Source organism: Panthera pardus, unplaced genomic scaffold (genome assembly GCF_024362965.1).
Source record: "Panthera pardus isolate Hobbes unplaced genomic scaffold, ASM2436296v1 HiC_scaffold_2, whole genome shotgun sequence".
In the NCBI taxonomy this organism is placed as follows: domain Eukaryota; kingdom Metazoa; phylum Chordata; class Mammalia; order Carnivora; family Felidae; genus Panthera; species Panthera pardus.
The window spans coordinates 128,174,786-128,196,544 of record NW_026526765.1 but is presented as its reverse complement, the minus strand read 5'-3'; the positions used below and the strand labels follow the sequence as shown (position 1 = coordinate 128,196,544).

At 48.1% G+C, this 21,759-nt stretch overlaps 1 protein-coding gene across 1 annotated transcript in view; it reads right to left on the bottom strand.

Moving 5' to 3' along the window:
* FSTL4 (follistatin like 4) overlaps window positions 1–21,129 on the bottom strand; it is a 580,824-nt gene extending 559,695 nt beyond the window's left edge. The window contains exon 1 of the mRNA XM_053907486.1: window positions 21,109–21,129. The gene's annotated coding sequence lies outside the window, so the exon portion shown is untranslated. The remainder of the gene's footprint in view (window positions 1–21,108) is intronic.
* Between the last annotated feature and the right edge of the window lie 630 nt (window positions 21,130–21,759).

The following is a 21,759-nucleotide window of genomic DNA, read 5'->3' as shown; positions in this document are numbered from 1 at the left end:
GGTATTTCTCTGTATTTAAAATTTTCTTATAATCAGCATCAATTACTTTATGTCCTGTTATAACCTATTCAATTATACAAGTAGTTTTGAAAAATATTCTCATTTTTAAAATACTCAAACTGTAGGTATAAAACGCAAGTCCCCCTTGAGGATGGCACCCCCAATCCCAGGTCCCTCCCAAGAGAATCACTGTCTTCCGCTGGCTTCTTGTGTATGTAGAGAAATGAAGTTATCATATAAGGGAGGTTTTTAACATAAAGGGTACATTACACAAATTATTCTGTGAATTACTTTCTCCACTGAGTAATAAAGCGTGGGGGTCTTTCTACAACACTGTAAACACATCTAGCTTAAGGATCTTCAACCTTAAATAGCAGGTCCTAATATGGCTATTTCACAGTTTATTTAATATTCAGGACATTTAGGGTTGTTTCTATTTTGTCCCTGTTAGAACCAAAATGCACTTAACAGTTGCATAAATGACTCTGCACACATTAGGACTATGTTTCTAGACTAGACACAAAAGAAGTGGAATTTCTGGTTGGAGGTTTGGATATTCTAATTTTAGAAGTTCCCATAGACAGATTAGATCTCCCCAGACACCACTGATGACTTCTGGGGAAACTGGGGATCTTTGCCGGCCAGAGGATTCTAGAGGTTCTTGAGGTTGAGTTTCCTGGCTTCCCTGGGGTCTTGGGGATCTCCGAGTGGAGAGATCCTAGCACCCAGGAACACAGTCTCTCCATGTCTGCCCACCAGATGTGTTCTGAGAACCAAGCCATAGACCTGGCAGCATCCTATTTATATTCAGATCATGAAAAGATGTGTAGCCTGGGGAAAAAGGTTTCTCAAAGACAGCCCACCTCCCACTGAAACTCACCAAAGACCTCTATGTCTCATGCAGTAAAGAGTTTGTTTGCTTTTTTTCCCTAAGGAACTGTCCCCTGGGACCTGAAAGTCAGAACGAAGTATTTTAACATTCCAGAGACTTAATTTCTGAAAGAAAGAGAACTGAGAACAACTGTTTTGCTTTCTGTGGAAATGGTGTCCCTACTTGAAGAAGCAAAATGGATTCCAGTGCAACCCAATCTCAGCTGACATGGGCTCTGTCTGGCCTTTGCTCTCAGAGGAATGTCCCCTAGGAAGGCCACAGAGTCTCCACGTCTGTGGGAGGCTGAGCTACACGCTAGATCCACTCTATCCATCTTACTGAGGCTGGGTCTCAGCGGGCCCCTCTGTGAGAGAAGAAGCCCCCGGCCTTTCACACCCTAGGCAAGGTGTCTCCGAAACATCCCTTTGAAAAGCCCCTGAACTGGCCTCCGTGGGGCCTCAGCACTCCCACCTCTGACTCCCTTCAGCCCAAGGCAAGGAGACAGGCCCAGGGAGAGGCCAGATCTGCACAAGTCCTCACATCCTGCCCCAAGGCCTTTCCACATGACCCCTCCTCAAAGTCCCGCAGGCAGGGCCCAGCGGCTGGGATAAGGTAGAAAGTAATGCCCTAGAAAGGCTCCAACAGGGTTTCCAGGGCTCAGGGGGAGGGAGAGGCCTCTGCTTGTGTCTGTGGTGGGGTTGGGGAAGGACCCATGGAGCAGGACCACCACGAGACCACGACAGGCCCACAGCCCTCATTTCAAAATCTTTAACCTGCTATGACTTTGGGAAAACACATGCGTCTAAACATGACAGTCATTGATCACCTACCAATCCTCAGAACAAATCCCAAATCTGTCCCCTTGGCCACCCTCCTAGTTGGCACCCACCGTCTCTCCCAGGTGACCACTGCAGCCTGCTAGGTCTCCCCACTTCCGCTCCTGTCCCTAATGATCTACTCTACACAGTAGCCAGAGAGGTCCTTTCTTATAAAACAAATTATATAACATACTCCCCCACCTAGAAATTTCCAATAAGCTCCCATTGCTCTTGGAAAAACTCAAATCTATCACAGCCAACAGGGCCCCAGGGACCCAGCCCTGCCCACCTCTCCAGCTTCCCCTGCATTCAACCTCTCCCTACCTTCAGCCCTTTTTTCCAGTTGCCCTTCAACATGTCACACTCACTTCTGACTCAGGGTCTATCTTAGGTTCCCAGAAGCAGAAGCCAATAGGAGGTTCATGTGAAAGGGACTTATTAGGAAAGCATTCCCACAAAACACCAGTGGAAAAAGTGAGCAAGAAGGAGCAGACGGGGACAAGGCCAGGGGAGTGAGCACCATCTAGCAAAATCCCACTGAGGGTGACTGGGACACGATACTTCTGGGGAGCCCTGGAAAGTATGGGCCACCCCCCACCAGAACAAAGGAACTGGTGAGCACACCCCTGGAGCCTTCTGCTATCAGTTAGGGCTGCCCCCCTGGAAGTCCCCAGGTACATCCTTGATCTCCATGTGGAGGGAAAGCAGTACCAGGAGCTTAAGGTCAGTTTGCCAACACAGAACCACAGGGACAAGCGATTGGGAGGGAACATGCAAGAGAAGTGAGCAGAGCACAGGAAGGGACATGCAGGCACATGGGCAGAGAAGCCCCAGCATCAGTGAAGGGTCTCTGCCCCTGCTTTTCTTCTGCTTCCTGCCAGGACTCCCTCCTGCCTTTCATTTGGGTGTGCATTCAAATGTCACTGGGTCCAACTACCAGAAACAACCTTCCCTCCTACCCCATCACTCTTTACCACCTCACCCTGATTTAGTGATAGTTTTCTCTGTGACACAAACCACCATCTGTAACCATCTGGTTATTTGCTGGCCTTGTGCCTCCCACTGGATGGTGTGGCTCATTCACACCTTGTGGCCCCAGCACCAGCACAGTGGGTATTTTGAGCACTTGGTGAGTACTGCCTAGCACATCTCAGCCGACTTATATAACTTTTTATTCACAGTAATCCCCCCTTATCCACAGGGGATGTGTTGTTCCAAGACCCCCAGGGGATGCCTGAAACTGTCATTAGTACTGAATCCCATATATATCATTTTTTTCCTACACATACATAACTATGATAAGGCTTGATTTATAAATTAGGCACAGTAAGAGATTAACAACAGTAACTAATAATAAAATAGAATAATTATAACAATATACTGTAATAAAAGCTATGTGTGGTCTCTCTCTCTGAAAATATCTTACTGCACTGTACTCCCCCCTCCTTCTTGTGATGATATGAGCAGATAAAATGCCTGCATGGTAAGGCAAAAAGGGGAGAACAATGTAGGTATTGTGATGTGGCATTAGGCTACCACTGACCTTCTGATGATTTCTCAGAAAGAGGATCATCTGTTTTTCAGCCTTCAGTCGACCACAAATAACTGACATGGTAGATAAAGGGGGGGATTACTGGATTTCCATTTGATGAGCACTCGTGTGCTATTCACTACTCAAAATTCCTTACCGCTCACTTAATCCTCCAAATAACCCAATGAGGTACATACTGGTAGTGTTCTCATGTTACATGTTAGGAAGCTGAGGCTCAGAGGTGAATCAACTTGTCACAGTTGCACAGCAGGGCAGAGGTGTGGTCAGGGAGTCAGGCCGGCTGAGTGGCTCCAGATGACCTCACCTCACCATTATATCCCACCTCAAGGTGCCTACCAAAGAAGTGCCGAGGCTTTTCCAAAGCCCCAGAATTGGAGGGAAGTGAGGCTGGGATTCTGACCCCAAAGCCCGTTCCCCACTGAGGCGACACTATACTCAGCCACCCATGGGTAGCATGAGTAGTCCCTCCTCCTGTGGCTCCCCACTGCACGTTCTTAACTCCCCTACTGGTACCGGGTGGCTGTTTCTAGCCCACTTCCCAGGAAGGAGGGAAATGCTATCCCATGGCTGAGGAAGCCTCTCAGGAGGGACTGTCACTGAGCCATTGAGCCCCAGGGCCAAGCCCCTCTTTCTCCACCCACAAGTTCTGTAAGCCATTGAGCGGCCAGAGCTGGGATGCTAGTGTGACTCAGACATTTTACAGCCAGGGTCCCTTGCTGCAACAAGTCCAATCGCCCTCTCTAGAAGCAGAGCAAAACTCTCAAAAAGAAACCATTCTGAACAAAGCCAGTAATGGTTAAACGGTTGTGTGTGTGTGTGTGTGTGTGTGTGTGTGTGTGTGTAGGAGGGAAGGGGAGACACATGCACATAGGCAGATAGATGAGGCAGTGATCTATGTCCCACTTCTCAGGCTGGAAACCTCCCGTCATTCAGAGTAAAACCTCATTAACCCAAATACCACATGACTGGAGACAGGAGGGCACAGTACTGACCGCCGTGCCTCCCCCAGGCAAGACAGCACATCTGAGGGGAGCACCCCAATTCAGCAGTGATTCCCGCCACACTGCACTTACCCTGCTCATCAACTAGGCTTTGATACAGACACACACCCCAGCCAGCATGCCCATAATTATGGCAATCCCCAAACTGTTATAGACAACTCACTGGGGGGTTACCCAGTACCTTCTAATTAGTGTTAAACACTGATTATCCGAGGCTATTGATATTGGCCTTAATCAGTAATTACAATCCTCACATAAAATATTTAATAAGCATTCATAATACAAGAAATTTGATTAAGAGGAGAGTATTTTTCTTGCATTTCCACATTGGTCTCCCGAAGGCTTAGATGGGTTTGTGCTAAGCAGGAGTAAATACAGCTGACGCAATTACCCACCAAAGGCGGCAGAAAATAGCAAACTCGGATTCACCCACCCCTACTCTGAAATACTCAGCTATAGAAAAGGGCCACAGATGGGTAATGCACAAAAGACATGCAAATATCCAAAAAAAAATCTGTGGGAAAATGTTGAGCCTCACTAGTAATCAGGAAATACACACTTAAATCAAACACTGTCTCTTCGATCAAATCAGCAAAACGTACAACTATCACCGTATGCTGTTGATAAAAGTGTGTGCTGGCCCACCACAGCCTCCTGGGATATATCCCTCCCTCTTCTGGAAAGTGCACCCTCCTGCAAGGAGCCACTTCTCCGCTCTGCAGCCACGACGGGAAGTGGAGCTGCTATGTTCTGTCTTTCCGTCATTCCCAGCTACTGCACATGGTGAGAACTACAACTCTGTCCTGAGCTGGGCCCCTCGCGGTTCCCCGTGCTGTCCTCAGTGCTTGGTCAGAGACAGGCCAATAAGACACTTCCCTGTGGGACTCCAATCTGGGACAGAAAGGACCGCTTCAGTCCCTCTCTAGTGGCAAAGATGGAGGATGCAAGCCAGAAAACCAGCAGTGACCATACTGCGTCAAACTCTCAGTGACGCTTACACATGGGTTTGCACAACCAAAGACCTAGCTCAAGATACAGCTGGTTAGGGTTGTTGTCACAAGAGCAAACAGGTGCCTGAGCCACAGCAACCAGCCCTGCTTTTGCTCTTAGAAACAATGGGAACTTGCCTGAGTTTTCATCTCAGGCTGAGTCAGAAGGACCACTCCTGAGCCCGAAGCGAGCTTGGAATCAGGCCCTCACATTGCTCTTTGGGTAGAATGCAGGGTGGTGGGAGAACCCTGCGTCCTTAGGGAGCTGGGAAAGACCTCAGAGCTGCTGGGCAACTCCCCTCCGTAAGAATTCCATTACTGCTTTGCACCATTGGTGCCCGGCACTGGCACCACCACCACCACCACACACACACAGACACACACACACACACACAAGAGTACAAAGTTTATGGTGATAAGTGATCTCCAAACCTCTAGCAAACCCCCCGTAGGTGGAAAACCCAAGCACAAAAACTCCTAAATGCTCATGCTGCATGGACCCCCCAGGCCTTGGAAGAAACTTTGGCTTTCTTCTGCCTACTTTCTCTGCCTTTTAATGGCCCACCTCAGAGCAGCTAAGTGATGTGCCACATGACTTCTAAACAGGCACACAACTCAAACCAGACAAAAGGGGTCCTACTCATCAGAGACCAGAGGGCTGCTTTAATAAATAAATAGCAATAATCTGCAACTGTGCCCAAGGACAGTCTTAGTTTAGTGCCTACTATCTCAACATAATTATCAATAACACCTTTCCCTCTCAAAGGCAGTAAATGAGCATCATCTATATAGAAAGCTGTAAACCACCCATGCCAGCCCCACAGACACAGACCTTCATGCATCTCCTTGCTTCCTTCAACATGGCAGTTCTCCTGCCTTGTTGGGACTCCATGCAAAATCTCTTAAATTTCCTTTCACTGTGCAAAATGCCTACGGAGCAAAATCTAAAATTCTTTTTCAGCCATCAGCTCACAGAATGGCTGAGGCAGCCCTGTGCCCTTCCTCTCATGTGTGTGCTGGGCCACCTTGTCCCTTCCAGCATGTCGGCATCCTTTAGTGGTTTAGGGAAGCATTTCTCTCTCTAGACTGGTTGTTAGTTCAAAGCAAGTTACAGAAAGTTGACTGATGATGGACTCCAAGAGAAAATGAATTCACCTTCACGGGGCTCCTTCAGCCATGTCTGGAGAAAACAGTAGAAATTCCTTCCTGCCCGCCCCCCACCCCCTACCACAGGCTACCCCATTCTAGAATGGTGTGCTATAGGCAGGACTTGGGAAATCTCTTCCTGGGCAGGCCTGTCTGTTATTTCTCTGCCCTAGAGAGGGACTTCCAGGTTCAAATTCAACCTCCAGCACTGACTAGTTCTATGACCTTGGGCACATTACTGAACACCTCTAGCCTTCAGCTGCCTGTCTACCGAGTTCCAAAGTTAAATAAAAGAGGGCAGGCAGAACATTTAGCCTGGTGCAAAGAAGCTCTAGACAAATGTTAGCTATTGTAGGTAATAATAGTAGTTCATGACCCAGTGGTGCAAGTTGACTGGCTGATATTTAAGGAAATCTGACAACTTACTAAGTCTAGCGTAAGGATGGGTAGACTTAGGCCAGGAAGACCAAGTGCCCACCACCAAACCCCTATCTCTAAAAGGCCAAGCAAGGCCAAAGGTCCCACACCCACCTTTCTACCTGCAGAGAACACACTATTCCTCCAAGAGCACCCAACCGAGAATTCAATTCGTAAGCACTATAAGCAACAGGCACCATTGTATCCCCATGCTATAGTTGAGAATACTGAGACTAACTTATCCAAGGCCACCCAACCTGCAAGTGGTAGCACAGGGCTGCCATCTTAGGAGCCTGGGGTAGTAGTGAGCACTGCCCATCACTGCCTCCTGTGCTCCAAGAAAAAGTTTGTGTTCTTGCCCAGCATCAAGGCAGAAATAAGCAGGACTCAGTGAAATGGTGATTTTGTGGAGGAAGGACTAGAGGCCCCAGGGAAAGGGATCACGGGGGAGATGAGAACATATTTCTGCACCTGTGACCTCCAGCAGGAACAGACCATCACTGGGTAGCACAGGTGGGCAGCACAGGGCACACCCGCCTCCCACTCTGTCTCCCCTCACAAAGCACTCCTCCACTCTGCTGCATACTCAGTCAGCAAACCATGCTCAGCTCTCCCACGAAAGGCATACTGCTGGAGGGGAGGCTGCAAGTACTGCAACCACCACCATTTCCACTTTGCCTTGTATTTCTAATGGCTGTCACTAGCTATGCTCCAAGGGACCAGCATAGAAATACACCCTGATTCCAAAAGACACCGAATGGCCGAGAGTGACCCACCATAGGAAGGCAGGCCTGGGAATGTTTGCCATGATACCTTCACCTGGTAACAAAACCTCACACCACAACAGGCTCAACTGGGGTGCCACGTGTCCAGCCCAACACCCACAGGAGTGAGAAAAGGAAGAAGCACAGCACACCATCATGGAAACCATGTGTGGGGCCAGCCATGATTTTGCCAAAGCTTCGGGGAGAAAGACGATGTGGACAGTGTGTTCACGGGATCATGATCACCTGGCCCTTCTCCCTGGATGCCCATATTCTCCAGCAGACTCCAGGCCCAGATAATTTGGCAGGTGGCAGCCCACTGAGGGTCAGGTCTGCACTGCTATTGGGCAGGAGATAGGACAAACATGACAGCTTCGGGGGACTTTTGAGGACCAGGACTCAAGGTGTCTAACAACTCCACCATGATACTCTGGTGTGCACTTTCTGCCCTGGATTAAGAGAGCCAGGAGAGCCTCTCAGCCAGGCCCTCAGCTGGCCCCACGTGGTCCTGGAGACCCAGGACTCCTCCACCTCAAAAAGTCCAGCACCAGTTTTCTCTTCCTCCCAAGTGACCTTTTACTCCTCAGATGCCCACAGGCAAAGGAGGTCATCATGTGGTCTACAATCCCTCCTTGGGCAAAACGGTGACCCCACCAGCCCACTTCTCTCAAGTAGGAAGCAAGGAATATTTTCTACTTTAATGGCAGCCATTAAATGTTTCATGGGCCAAAACTAAGGCCAGATCACTTTATAATCATTCTTCTGGCTCCTGCATAATTGATGTCCCTTATGCACTTTTCATGATCTAATTTATCTACCTCCTAAAATATTTTGTAAAACCTGAGTCCCATCTGTAATGATCTATGTCCCATTATAAAGTGTACTGAAGGATTTGCTACCCAAGCCACATGTGTGTGCAGAAACTTAGCCGTACCAGGTGGAGGCATGGCAGCAGGGACAGAGATCTGACAGGTCTCAGGAAACCAAGGCTGCCTCACTTAGAAAATACACACAGGGGACAGGAAAAGAAAGGCAGGAGTCGAGGGAACAGAGGATTTTTGGGTGGCAGCTAGAGAGCACCTGCTTTTTGCCCCGTAGGGTAACAAAAGCAAAAACAAAAATGACAGTAACAATAGTAATGGTGCCTTTCACTCTGTCAAGACTTTCAAGTGCCAGGTACTATGCTAGCAAGGCATTATCTCATTTATTTCTGACTCATGACATAGGGACTATCACTGTTCCCATTTCACAGATAAGAAAACAGAGGCTTGGACAGGTAAATAACTTGCTCAAGGCCCCGTGGTTAGTAAATGAGAACCTGACAGTCTTATTCAGAATGTAGGCTCCTAATCTCTGCTCCATTCTATACTTCTTGGTGCATCTAATTCCTAAAACTGTGTGTGTTCCATGAACCTAGAAATCCTTGAGCTTCAATAACTAATCAGCAAGCCTTTTAGGGTTGAGTTGTCAGATTTAGTTTAAAAAACTGGATACCCAGGGGAGCCTGGGTGGCTCAGTCAGTTGAGCATCTGACTTCGGTTCAGGTCATGATCTCACAGTCCGTGAGTTCGAGCCCCACATCGGGCTCTGTGCTGACGGCTCAGAGCCTGGAGCCTGCTTCAGATTCTGTGTCTCCCTCTCTCTCTGCCTTTCCCCCACTTGCACTGTGTGTGTGTATGTGTGTGTGTGTCTCCATCTCAACAATAAACATTTAAAAAAAAATTTTTAATGGATACCCAGCTAAATGTGAATTTCAAATAAATAACAAATAATTACTTAGTATAATTATGTCCCAAACATTGCATGCAATAACCTATATAATATTTGGGACCTACTTATACTAAAATATGATTTTCTGTTTATTTGAAATTCAAATTTAACTGAGTATCTTCTGTTTTACCTGGCAACACTCAGCATGTGTCCAGGCCTACGCTGGGCTCTTTGGGATTAGTGGAGACCACCCTCAGAGAACCCAGGCTACCTGGGGGAAATAAGATGGACACCAGGACAAGAGACAAGGGTGAACAAAGGTCACAGTCTGACCCCAATCTGCCTGGTAGAGAGCAAAAGGTTGCTGGTGTGAGAGCCTCACAATGCAATAGTTTTCTGGCAGAACCGGGACATTGCACCATTCCCAGAAGAGCAAGAGTAAGAAGAAAATGGAGCTACATACCAAGGAGGGCCTGGTGGCTCAGTCGGGTAAGTGTCTGACTTTGGCTCAGGTCATGATCTCACAGCTTGTAAGTTCGAGTCCCACGTTGGGCTCTCTGCTTACAGCTCAGAGCCTGGAGCCTCCTTCAGATTCTGTGTCCCCCTCTCTCTGCTCCTCCCCCACTCACACTCTGTCTCAGAGTGGCTGTCTCAAAAATAAATAAACATTAAAAAGAAAAAGGGAGCTATCCCCACCAGCACACCCATGTACCACCCCCAGCACTAGAGGCCCATATTTCAGCTCCTGGGTGCAGCCAAAAAAGGACTCCAGGCTGGAGTCCAATGGCCGGAGCAACAAGCTCCAGAGGACTGAGCTCGCCCCACCCTACAGGTGACACTGACCAGAGTGGCCCACCTGCTGTCTGATTATCTGACACACACTCATACCCAGGGCCTTGGCTTGCTCTGCCTCTCCCACCTGGAAGCTGCCCATCTGTTCAAACCCTGCCTTCCTTGAGGGTCCAGCTCAGCCCTACCTCTCCAGGAAGCTTCCACCTACCCCCACCCACCCACCAATTTCCCCCATTCTGTGCCAACCTTCAAACTTTTCCCTTGCACCAAACACTTGCCCATTATTACTTACTGAGCACCAAGCATAGAACCTGGCACATAGCAGGTGCTCATCAAATGCTTGTTGAATGAATGGATGAGTGAATGGATGAGTGACAATTACCATGGCTTTGTTCTACACTGCCTTCTATGTGCGCAAGTCCCAGCGGAGGGAAGAGAGCACACCAAAGGAGGCAAAATAAAAACCCTTGCATGCTGATGCATCTTCCTACAATCTGGTACCCAGCCCAGCTCCAGGCATGGAGCAGATTCAGTACCTGTTCAGAGAGGTGGAATTAAATGGGAAGGAAGGAAACGTAGGAGGTACCACTCAGGCTAGGTACTGAGAACCATTGGCTGTACTCCAGCCTCCAAAAGCAGCTTGCTGGAGGACTTGGGCAAGTCACAAACACCCCTTTGCTTCAGTTTCCTTAGCTAGAAAACAGGGAGCAGACACATTGCTTCAAATGCCCCATGGCTTAGTGCCAGAATTATGAGATCACCATGATTTTTTAAAAATTTTTTTACTGTTTATTTATTTTTGAGAGAGAAAGAGACAGAGCGTAAGTAGGGAGGAGCAGAGAGAGGGAGATAAAGAATCCGAAGCAGGCTTCAGGCTCTGAGCTGTCAGCACAGAGCCTGACGCGGGGCTCAAACCTGTGAACGGTGAGATCACGATCTGAGCAAAAGTCGGACGCTCAACCAACTGAACCACTCATGCGCCCGAGATCACCGTGACTTTAGTATCTCCCATCATGCAAGGCACGCAGGAGGTCTAGAAGCTTGGTGGGTTCAAGGCGCTGGTCCTTGGCAAGTTTCTCTCCCACTGGCCGACTCTCGAGTCCAGGCTTGCCATGGCCCCTGACAGTGATAAACTCCCCTCATGAGCCTAGCCACGAGCCCTGCTCACAGCCAACGCTTCTCCAAGTCCAGCCTCTGAGCAGAAGCCAAATAAAGATGGATATTCTCTCTCCCACCGTAAACACAGCCCTCTGTCAATCTCTTGGCACATGAACCACATCCACTGTTCTAGCACAGAATTCCACAGATGCTTATAAACACTTCCATTACTTCTGAAGTTTTATTTATGGTTTTTGTTAAACCTTTACTCTGAAATTTGCCATTTTAAACACTCCCTGACTGAGTAAGATTTATACAGTTTCTTCACACAGAAGCTACCTGTAATGGACAGAGCCAAAACCAATTTATAGGGCCTCAAGAGCAGTTGACAACTCATTTTTTTTAAGAAAGGGTTTTCTCAGGAAAAGGAGAGAAAACATTAAGATCCCAGAAATATCCACTTCCCAAGATGCTGACCACACTGAGTGCACCTACCTCTCTGCACCTTCTTTAAAAGTAGCTCAATCAAACAGCATGAGACCAGAGTACCCTTCAGACCAGGGATGGAAGCAAGGATCCCAGCCTTCCCAGAAGGGGTTCCTGCCCCTCAGTGACCTTGGAATGCTCAGGGACGCACAAGCCATAAATGAACACGCAGATTCAGTGGAAGCCAAGAGCGAGAACGTGGCAAGGGTAGTGGGGAGTCAGCCATCTTGCAAATTTATTCAATGTTCTAAATTCCCATCTAAAGCATTAGGAAATTTCCCAGTTGCAGGATATAAGGAACCAACACACCATTTGTTGGCACTGGGGTGACTTTATAGGGAATTGGGCCCTGGGTTGTGGTTATCCTATGGTTATTAGCCAAAATGCCTACTCTACCAATCTAGTCTATCGGGAAAAGAAATCAAAACTGATCTCCTATACTACAGGAGTTCCAGAAAAGTGAAGTATGTTTGCCTTGTGGTGGGAACTTCTTGATAGTTTTCTTCTTCCATCTATAGTAAAATCTGTCAAAGCTTTTCTTACTCCTAAAATAGTTTCCCCAAACAGTATGTCACTTTGACTTTTTTTTTTTAACCCAATATTCTGGAAGGTAAAAGGAAGCAGATGTGGTACCTCTAGGGTTCTGGCTCAGGGACACACCTTCCCCCCTACACACACACAATATTTCTGCAGGGCAAGGTTTTGGATCCCCTGATGTTTCCACCCTTCTGTTTAGACTATGTGCCCAGAAACCTGGGTTGATCTTTCTGTAATCCTGAACTCCTGGGCCACTGAAGAGTAACATGGCTTCTCTGGACACAGAGATGGAATCCATAAGCAGGGTCTTTTATAGCCTTTAAGAGAAGAAAATGAGATTATTTCATCTTTGGACTTTTCAATTCTAGTGGAATGACTTTTTTCTTTTCTCAACAGTGAAAATGTTATAAAAGTATCTTTTTTGTTTTTTGTTTGCATCTCTCCCCCACATGCTGGTGTTTTCAAATGGAAAAAAAAAAACTACACCAATTTTTATACAAAAAAAAAATGCTTAAAAGATTTTTAAAAAATTAAATAAAATCCCCATCTGAAAGGAGCTTCACCCATATTTTTTCAGGCCTTGTCAAATAAATTAGGCAATCTCTTCCTTTGAAGATCAGTGGTGTAGAGATGACTTTGAACTCTTAATATCAGGCATTAGCAAGATAATGTTAGGTTTTATTAAGAATGAAAAGAATTTACCAATTTTCTTCCAACAATTCTCTCTAGACTCCACAAGGAAGCTAATCAGCAGATAATTGTTCAATAAGTCTTCCGGTCCATTCAAATCCACTGAATTGTTTAGTGGGGGTGGGAGGAAGAAGTCCTTTAAGAAACCAGTTACCACACTGCTAGGCCCTGCGGCCTGGCAAGAAGCACACAGCTCTGGAAAAAGCCAGACTACCAAAGGGTCTGGGTGTATTTGCCTGTTCAGGCCATAACACAGCACCACGGACTGGGAGGCAGCAGACACTTACTTCTCACGGTTCTGGAGGCTGGGAAGCCCAAGATCAAGCTTCTAGCCAACTGAGTCTCTGGTGAGGGGTCTCCTCCAGGCTTACAGATGGCCTCCTCCTCATGAGGTCCTTTTCTCAGTGTGTGAACACAGAGAAAGAGCACATACCTGAGCTTTCTGGCATCGCTTTGTGTAAGGACACTAACCATATCAGACAGGGACCCATCCTAATGACCTCATCTAACCTTAGTTATTTTCTTGGTTTGCCATAGTGGACGTTAGGGCTTCAACATATGACTTTCAGGGGGACACAAACATTCAGTTCATAATACTGGGTTTGCCACAACTTGGCTCTCCCCTCCAGGAAATCCATCCTCCAGGCCCCTTTTTAAACTCCCACCATGTGGTCTAAACCTTCTCTATACTCATTTCCTGGTCTCCACCTCTCCACCTCCTCTCCCCAGTACATTGTTCAGGAGCCCCCCAGGTTCCAGATGCATCTTCCTAGCTAGCCCACAGCTTTGAGTCCCTTCTCTGTTCAAAAACCACAGTGGGGAAAAAAAAATACCTCAGTAGATTGCCCACCAAGCACAGAATTAGGTCTATAATTTAGAGGGCCAATAAGTACAATGATTAAAAAAATAACTTGGAATCAGACAGATCTACATGTAAATTCTAGCTCTGACTTTTTAAAAAAAAATTTAATGTTTATTTTTGAGAGAAAGACAGAGTGCGGGTGGGAGAAAGGGAGAGAGAGAGGGAGACACAGAATCTGAAGTGGGATCCAGGCTCTGAGCTGTCAGCACAGAGCCCGATGTAGGGCTCAAACCCACAGACCGTGAGATCATGACCTGAGCCAAAGTCAGACACTCAAATGACTGAGCCACTCAGGTACCCGTAGCTCTGACCTTTAGGAGCTGTGTGATCTTGAGTCATTTACTTAACCCTTCTGATCCTCAGGTTCCTCTTCACTAAATGGGGAAAATAATAGCTGCTATTTCATCAGGTTGTGGTGGAGACAAAGACAGGGATGCTGGGAAGTGCTTAACAGAATGTGTGGCTCTTAAAACTAAATAACATGGTAGCCTCTCTCTATAATCCCATCTCATCCCATGGTCTCATCCCATCTCATGGCTTTAACACCATCTAAAAGCCAACAGCCTCTAAGTTCATGTCTCTAGCCCCACCCTCTTTCCAGAACTCTAGATGAGGAAAGCCAGCTACCCCACACACACATATCTCCATGCAGATACAAGACAGGCATCTCCAGCCCATCAAATCAGCTCTGATCCAACTCCAGTGTGCTCCACCCAAAGCCTGGCCAGGCCCAGCTGCTGAGGCTGAAGCCCGAGCAGATCTTAGACTCCCCCATCTCACACACTCACATTCAGTCTGTTAAGAAATCTATGTCCCAAATGGAACCACTTCTCACCACTTCCACGACACCACTGTAGCCCAGGCCACCATCACCTCTCACCTAGAGGCCACAGCAGCCTCCCAGCTGGCCTCTCTGCCTCCACCCTTGCCCCCCAAAAGGTCAGGTTTTCACACATCACACAGAATAATGCCTTTAAAACAGAAGCTACAGTGGTGCCCGGATGGCTCAGCTGGTTGAGTGTCCAACTTTGGCTCAGGTCATGATTTCAGGGTGTGAGTTCGAGCCCCACATAAGGCTGTGTGCTGACAGCTCAGAGCCTGAAGCCTGCTTCGGATTCTGTGTCTCCCTCTCTCTCTCTGCTCCTCCCTGGATCGATCTTTCTCTCTCTCTCTCTCTCTCTCAAAAATAAACATTAAAAAAAAAAAACCAGAAGGTACATCATCTCTCTCTTCTAGTCAAAATCCCCCAGAGGCTCCCCACATCACTGAGGGTGAAGTCCAAACCCTATGCTGACCTTCAAGGCCCCCAGGGGCTCTCTGGCCTTCCCTGCTACCACTGCCTCCTTGTTCACCCTGCTACAGCCACACCGGCCTCTGCTGCTCCTTGAGTACACCAGGCACACTCCTGTATCAGACTCTCACACACTTGCTATTCCCTCTGCCTGAAAGGCTCTTCCCCCAAATATGCATCTAGATCATTCCTTGCATCCTTCTCCAACTGCTAAAATGTCACCCTGTCAAAGGGGCCTACCCTGCTATCCTGGTCAAAACTGCAGTCTCTGCCCAAACACACATGTATACCCCTGATGCTCCCATCCCCCTACCTGGTGCTGCTCATTCTTTTCCCCTTATACTTACTTAGTTCTTCCTAACATGCTGCGTATATTATTTATGTGTTATGTTTACTTGTGTGTTATATTCTCCTGCTAGAATATTTACCTGTTTATAGCAGCATACCCAGCCCCTAGCAAAGTGTTCAGTACATAGTACTCATTCAGTAAATATGTGTCAGATAAGTGAAGGCTCATCCATTGATTCACATACCTCTTCAACAAATACCCTCTTGAGCATCTGCAAATGCTCAGGGTGTCACCTCTTCCAGCCACTTTCCCAGGACCCCCCTCCACAAAACCTCTTAACAAATAGCCCTTGTCTCTCTGTATGCACACCTGTTTTGGGCAGACCATTCCCTGAAGACTTGACCATCCCCTCTCCTCCTATGGAAATGAAGTGTGTCCTCTAAAGGCCAGCCCACCTGCCAGACCCCCGTGGAGACTATGCATCCTACGTAGGAGTGCCTACCCTTGACTTTCCCCATACCTTTCTTCCACCCATTTTCCCATCCTCCTGAGTACTGTCACAGGTGTGGTCTGTCCCATATTCCTGCTAATCTGTGAGATCTTCAGGGTTCAGAGCCATGTTTGTTCCCCTCAGTCTTGCTCACTGTGCCAGGCACACCTCAGCTGTTCCAGAAAAAATTTAAGAGTGAACTAGTATCCATCTGCATCAGACTGTAAATTAAAAAGTCAAAAGTAAACCCTAGTTTTGGAGAGTCAGCTAATTTGGCCCCTTGAGACAAGAGTGACATGAAATGATATAATTACCTTCCTCCTGCCTGGCTCACAGCCCCGTCAACGGCCCCAGAAGGAATACGCTGCCCGTCCTCGAGATGCAACTCTATGATGCAGCCAAGTGCAGCCTCTCACCTGAGGCAGCTGTTGTGCGGCCCTCCCCTCCCTCAGCCCCCACCCTACCCCCCCAAAGACTGCTCCTCCAAAGTCCTGGAAAGAAGCCCAAACAGGACTCTGTGCACTTAGGAAAATAAAAATGATACACACGGCACAAACATGAGGGTATACATGGTCCCACACACCAGTCTGACTAGATTTTATCCTTGAAGTAATGACTTAGGTTGTTCAGTTTTTTGCTCCAGGGAAGGAATGGGGCAACCTCATGCCTATGATCAAACATATCCACCAGCCCTGCTCGTTCTGCGGGAAACCAACTGACACACCACTCATGACACCCCAGAGCTCATGAGTCTCCAAAGGTCCTCACCCCTGCATGTCTGTGTCCATGTGGGAATCCACATACAACAAAATCTGTGTTTCCAACACTCCATCTGACTCTTGTCCCACCTCACCCCCACCCAGCAACAGACTGACAGCACCAAGGAAAGGAGAGGAAGGCAAGGCCTATGCTTTAACCACATTTCCACTCTTTTTGCTCATCTTCCCAGAGGAGAATACAGTGGAAGTCATGGAAAGTCGAAGGAGCAGGATTATGTTAAATTAGATGTCCCTCCCCAAGTCAGCAGTGATCCCATGGCCCAAAGCAGCAATCCAAGTTTTATTTGGTCATAAACATTAATGGGACCAAATCTCAGGGAAAGGAACAAGAGAAGGCAAATGCCAGAGAGCAAGCAGCACACCATAAAACATGGGTGCAGGGCAGGATGGGGAAGGTCAGGGCTCGGGGGAAAGGGACCCCAAATTCTCCTGCCACAGAGAGACTGCCTTTGCCCACCTAGGGGAATGGATCCAGATAGCTATTCTAATGCCTGAGAATTCTATTAACACTTTCCTTGAGGAGGAAGAAAACACTTAAAGTAAGAAATGTGTTCTTAGTGGCCCAATCTCTGCCAAAAAGCAGGGACAACAGAGCACACCCCCCACCTTGACCAGTGTCTTCTTCATCCGAGACCACCTGACACCTGGGCAGGGACCCCCATCTAGACATCTGTCCTACTGCAAAACTGACAGACCCCAATCCCAGCACTGTTTTATCAGTAACAGCCCACATGATTTTAGGAAAACTCATCCAACCTCGGGCTCCGTTCTGTCATTGCTAACACAGAGCACATCTCCTCTGACTATTGGGGTCCTGGGGGTCATGTGATTGATGAGAGTGTGCTATAATCCAAGCCAGGCCCTGTGCTAAACATGTCATATGCATGCACTCATTTGATCCTTTCAATAGCCCTGTGAGACAGATATTACGAGCCCATTTTACAGACTGAGAACCTGGAGCTCAGACAGCCTAAGCTCCTAGATCAAGGTCTCGCAGCTGGAACAGGCAGAGCCAGAACTAGAACCTAGATCTATGCCAAGAGTCTGTGCTTTTTAAGCCATACATGATGGGACCTGATCCCATGCTAGGTCAAGCTCAGTCCCAGTGCACAGCAGTTGCTTAAGCAAAGCCTGTTCAATTGAATTGGGGCTACCTTCCTCGGACTCACATCTCCCTGCAGTAGCCCTTTGGAGGCCTCTTTGCCAGACTGAGTTAGAAGCAGCCCCAGGTCTGTTCTTCTTCCTCTGACAGGGAGGGGAGCCATGGGAGAGTGGAAGCTATTTCTGATCCCTCCAGCTCTGCATTCAGATTTTAACTGAGAGAGGGGAAGAGCATATTTTCTTTCCCAATTTCTTCTCTCATTTGAATATTGGATTTCCACATGTGGATTTGTAGAAGCCTGGTTCCCCAGAGGAATTCCCAGAGAAGCCATCTGCCTGTGTGCTTCTGAGACTCCTTGGCAAAGGGAAATGTAGGATGTTAATCAATCATCCGAGGGGGAACTGCTCACCCCTTCCCTGAGAGATGGGCATGCACGTGCCCTTGAACATGGAGAGGCTGCATCACCAGAGAGACACAGATTCGGGCTCTGCAGGCGCTCTGGCCATTCCAGGGTCACCTCTGACTTGGGTCAGGTCAGGTCTGCCCAGGCCAGGAGCCAGGGCAGTGGAGAAGCAGGACAGAGGGCCAAGCAAAGCCTTGAAGAGGCTGGCACTTTGTATTACAAATGCTATGTCCTGCCAGGAGCAGACCCCATCCCTGACACAGTCAGGGTTGCAGACATAACACTGTGAGGACACCCAAAATAAGTCAAGTCATAGAGCTATCCCCAGAAGGTCAGCACACAAATGTGGCACCACAATGACCCTTACATGTAATTGCCCCATCCCTGTGGGCAGGAAAGCCAGGTCTGTGTGAGCCACCGCAGGTGACAATTGGGTGAGCCTTCTAGGTACAGCCCTCCCTTCCAGGACAGCCACTGGATTCAATTCATCTCATTGGGAATAGAGGCAGCATTGGTAACAAACCAATGTAAACAGACAAACCAGCTTCCAAATGGAATGCTGGAGCCCCAGAGAGCATCTGGACTATCATGTGGTCTTATCAGTGGAGAAACCCAATCTCTGAGAGAGACAACTACTTCTCAGGGACATACTATAAGCCTCCCAGGCCAAGACTCCATCCCAGCACTCACGAGAACCATGTCCACTCAGGCTCCAGGTCAGTGGCACCCATGTTGCATGGCCATCAGGGGGAAGATGGGAGAAGACGGCCACCCCTGAACCATTCCTGACCCCTCTGGTGGAAGCCCCAACCTCTGAAGTGGTTCCTTCTTCTTCTATGTCCCTCTGCTCCTCTCTCCAAGCTTCAGGGATTTCTGTCACATGTTCAGGCTGCCCCTGGTGCCTTGACTAAAAGGTTTTCAAAATGAGAAGAATTTCCTTAAATATTTCATCGCTATATGCAAAACAAGGCAGTCAGAACAGCCTGGGGCCTGGGCTGCTGCAGTAGGGAGAGGAGATTGGACAGATGGAGTGTTTCTGCTCACGTCCTGATCTCTGCGGAGCTTTCTGGGCTGAGGTGAGCTTCACCTGGCCATGAAGGTGAACATACACACTGGCCATTGGGCCAGCTGCTCTGGCTGAACCAGGAAGCAACTGGCCTGCAAGCTGCAGCTGAGTCGTGCTGCCTGAACAGATACGTCTGTGCCCTGGCTCTCACAGGACCGTCACAAGCTCAGGGGAAGCCACTGCAGGCCCAATGATAAATGCCCTGCCTAACTTCCACCATGGGAGAGAAAATTCAGAGCTTGGGAGTTCAAAGTGTAGTTAGCAGGAGAGGAGAGAGTAATCAAGCCCTCCAAGATGCATATGTTGGGGGAGGAGACTGGCATAGGGTTTTCATAGGCTTTCTGTAACAAAAGGGATCTGTGGTCAAATATATTTGGGAAACACTAGGTTGAAGAAAGTTTAACAGGGGCACATGGGTGGCTCAGTTGCATAAGCACCTGACTCTTGATTTTGGTTCAGGCCACGATCTCATGGGATTGTGAGTTCAAGCCCTGCATCAGGCTCTGTGTTGACAGTGCAGAGCCTGCTTGAGATTCTCTCTCTCCCTCTCTCTCTGCCCCTCCCCCACTTGTGCATGTGCTCTCTTTCTCTCTCTCAGAATCAATAAATAAACATTTTTTTAAAAAGTGGGGGCGCACCTGGGTGGCTCAGTCGGTTGAGCGTCCGACTTCGGCTCAGGTCATGATCTTGCAATCTGTGAACTCAAGCCCCGTGTTGGGCTCTGTGTTGACAGCTCAGAGCCTGGAGTCTGCTTTGGATTCTGTGTCTCCCTCTCTCTCTGCCCCTCCCCTGCTCATGCTCTCTCTCTCTCTCTCTCTCTCTCTGTCAAAAATAAATAAACATTAAAAATTTTAAAAAAAAAGAAAGGTTAACAGATTTCTTTTACAGAAGGACTTCCCAGATCCCGTGATACACTGATGGTCACTAAGAATGTCCAAGACGGGAGCAGAGAATATGTCATTTCCCAGTATCATTCAGAGGGCCACAGGCAGCTTTGAAAGAGCATCTCCCAAGACTTATACCCAACAGGACCCTCTGAATGGAGTGAAATGGTATCTAGAGGAAGTTCAGGAAAGAGATACAAACATTCACAGGAGCCAAGTCTCTGTGAGGTCTTGGGAAACAGGCCTCCTTTTCTATGAGGCTTAAATTCCCTACCCAGAATGACCACCAGTGAGTAAGGAAAATGCAGTACCCAAGCTAGTATTCACATGGACAGGTGGTTTGGGAATGTAGGTATGTCATGGCGGGAGGGGAGTCTCCTGGAGTACTCTGGGAATCACGGAGGCTCCCAAGCACTTAAGACGCTGACACCCCCTGAGACCCTCCAGACCCTGCCCCATGCACCCCCTTTTCTCCCTGCTCTCCTCCACCCCTGCTTACCAGTGATTCTCCACCCCAACCACTTTCCAAATTGTCCCTGACACAGCTGTCTCTCAGATAAGCACAAAAGTGTGTTTTGTAACCACAGAGAAAAATAATCCGTGCTATCAGATTAACAAACAAAACCAAGAAGCTTCAAAATGAACACTGCCCATCCCTAACTCTACTGAAGACCAGACCATGTTGAGTCCAGGACTTCTCATCCTCCTCATGACCCCTCTTCCTCTTAGTCCTTCTTAGGGGTCACTCTCAACCATGTCTGTCCCCAGGGTGGCAGCAGCTCATGTCCATCTCCCCTGGCTATATCTGAGCTCCTTCTCTCTGATCCAGAGGTCCACCTCAGGGCAGCATTTCCTCCTCCAGATATACCCTCAGGTCAAACAGTCCACAAACACCCAGCAAAGCTCTGGAACCCAGCATACAGAAGCCCAGACATTCCACACTTTTCCCTATCCCTCGCTCCTCACCCAAGGACCACATGGGCCAAAAGCACTTCCTTCATGTGGAGACCCCACAACACCTATAGCCAAATCAACACAGCCCCCCATCTAACCTAACCAGGCCCCACTCACCCTCAGATGCAGGCTTGCTCCCACACAGCTGCTCGGCCTGGTTTCTCCCTATGGGCTGCTGTGCCCCTTCACAGGCTTCCCCTCAACAGGCTGAAAAGAAGTAAAAATAACATTTTGATTCATGCGCTTTGAGAATCCAAAAAAGTGTTTTCTAGAGGTTCAGAATGTCATCATCTTTGAAATTCAGCTAACCCAGCTGCCTCATTTCCCAGGGGAGCTGGGAGAGAGAGCTGAGGGAAGCCAGTTCTGAGAGGACGTGTCTGCCCAGGAAAGTGTCTAAAAATACCAGATTTCATTATTGTGAACACATGAACCCTTCTTGTGTATGTGGTTCCTGGACATGGCTTTAGGTCAGCTCAACAATGAGACATTGAGAGAGAGAAAACTTACAAACCTGCATTTACAAGAGGACCACAAAACAAAAACTATAAACACAGGAGCACATATCAGGTCTCCCCTCCATTCCTGGTCAACCACCCTCACTAAAGCCTGTGATGGCTGTACCCAGTCCTACCAGGGAAGGTCCTGGGATGATTGAGATCCCAGGAAGCCTCTTGTCCCTCCAGATCAATGGGCTCCTACAGCCCCATGCTCTGCAAAAGTGGCACCCTCCACACAGACCACGTAACTGTCTGGTTCCTGTCTGTCTCC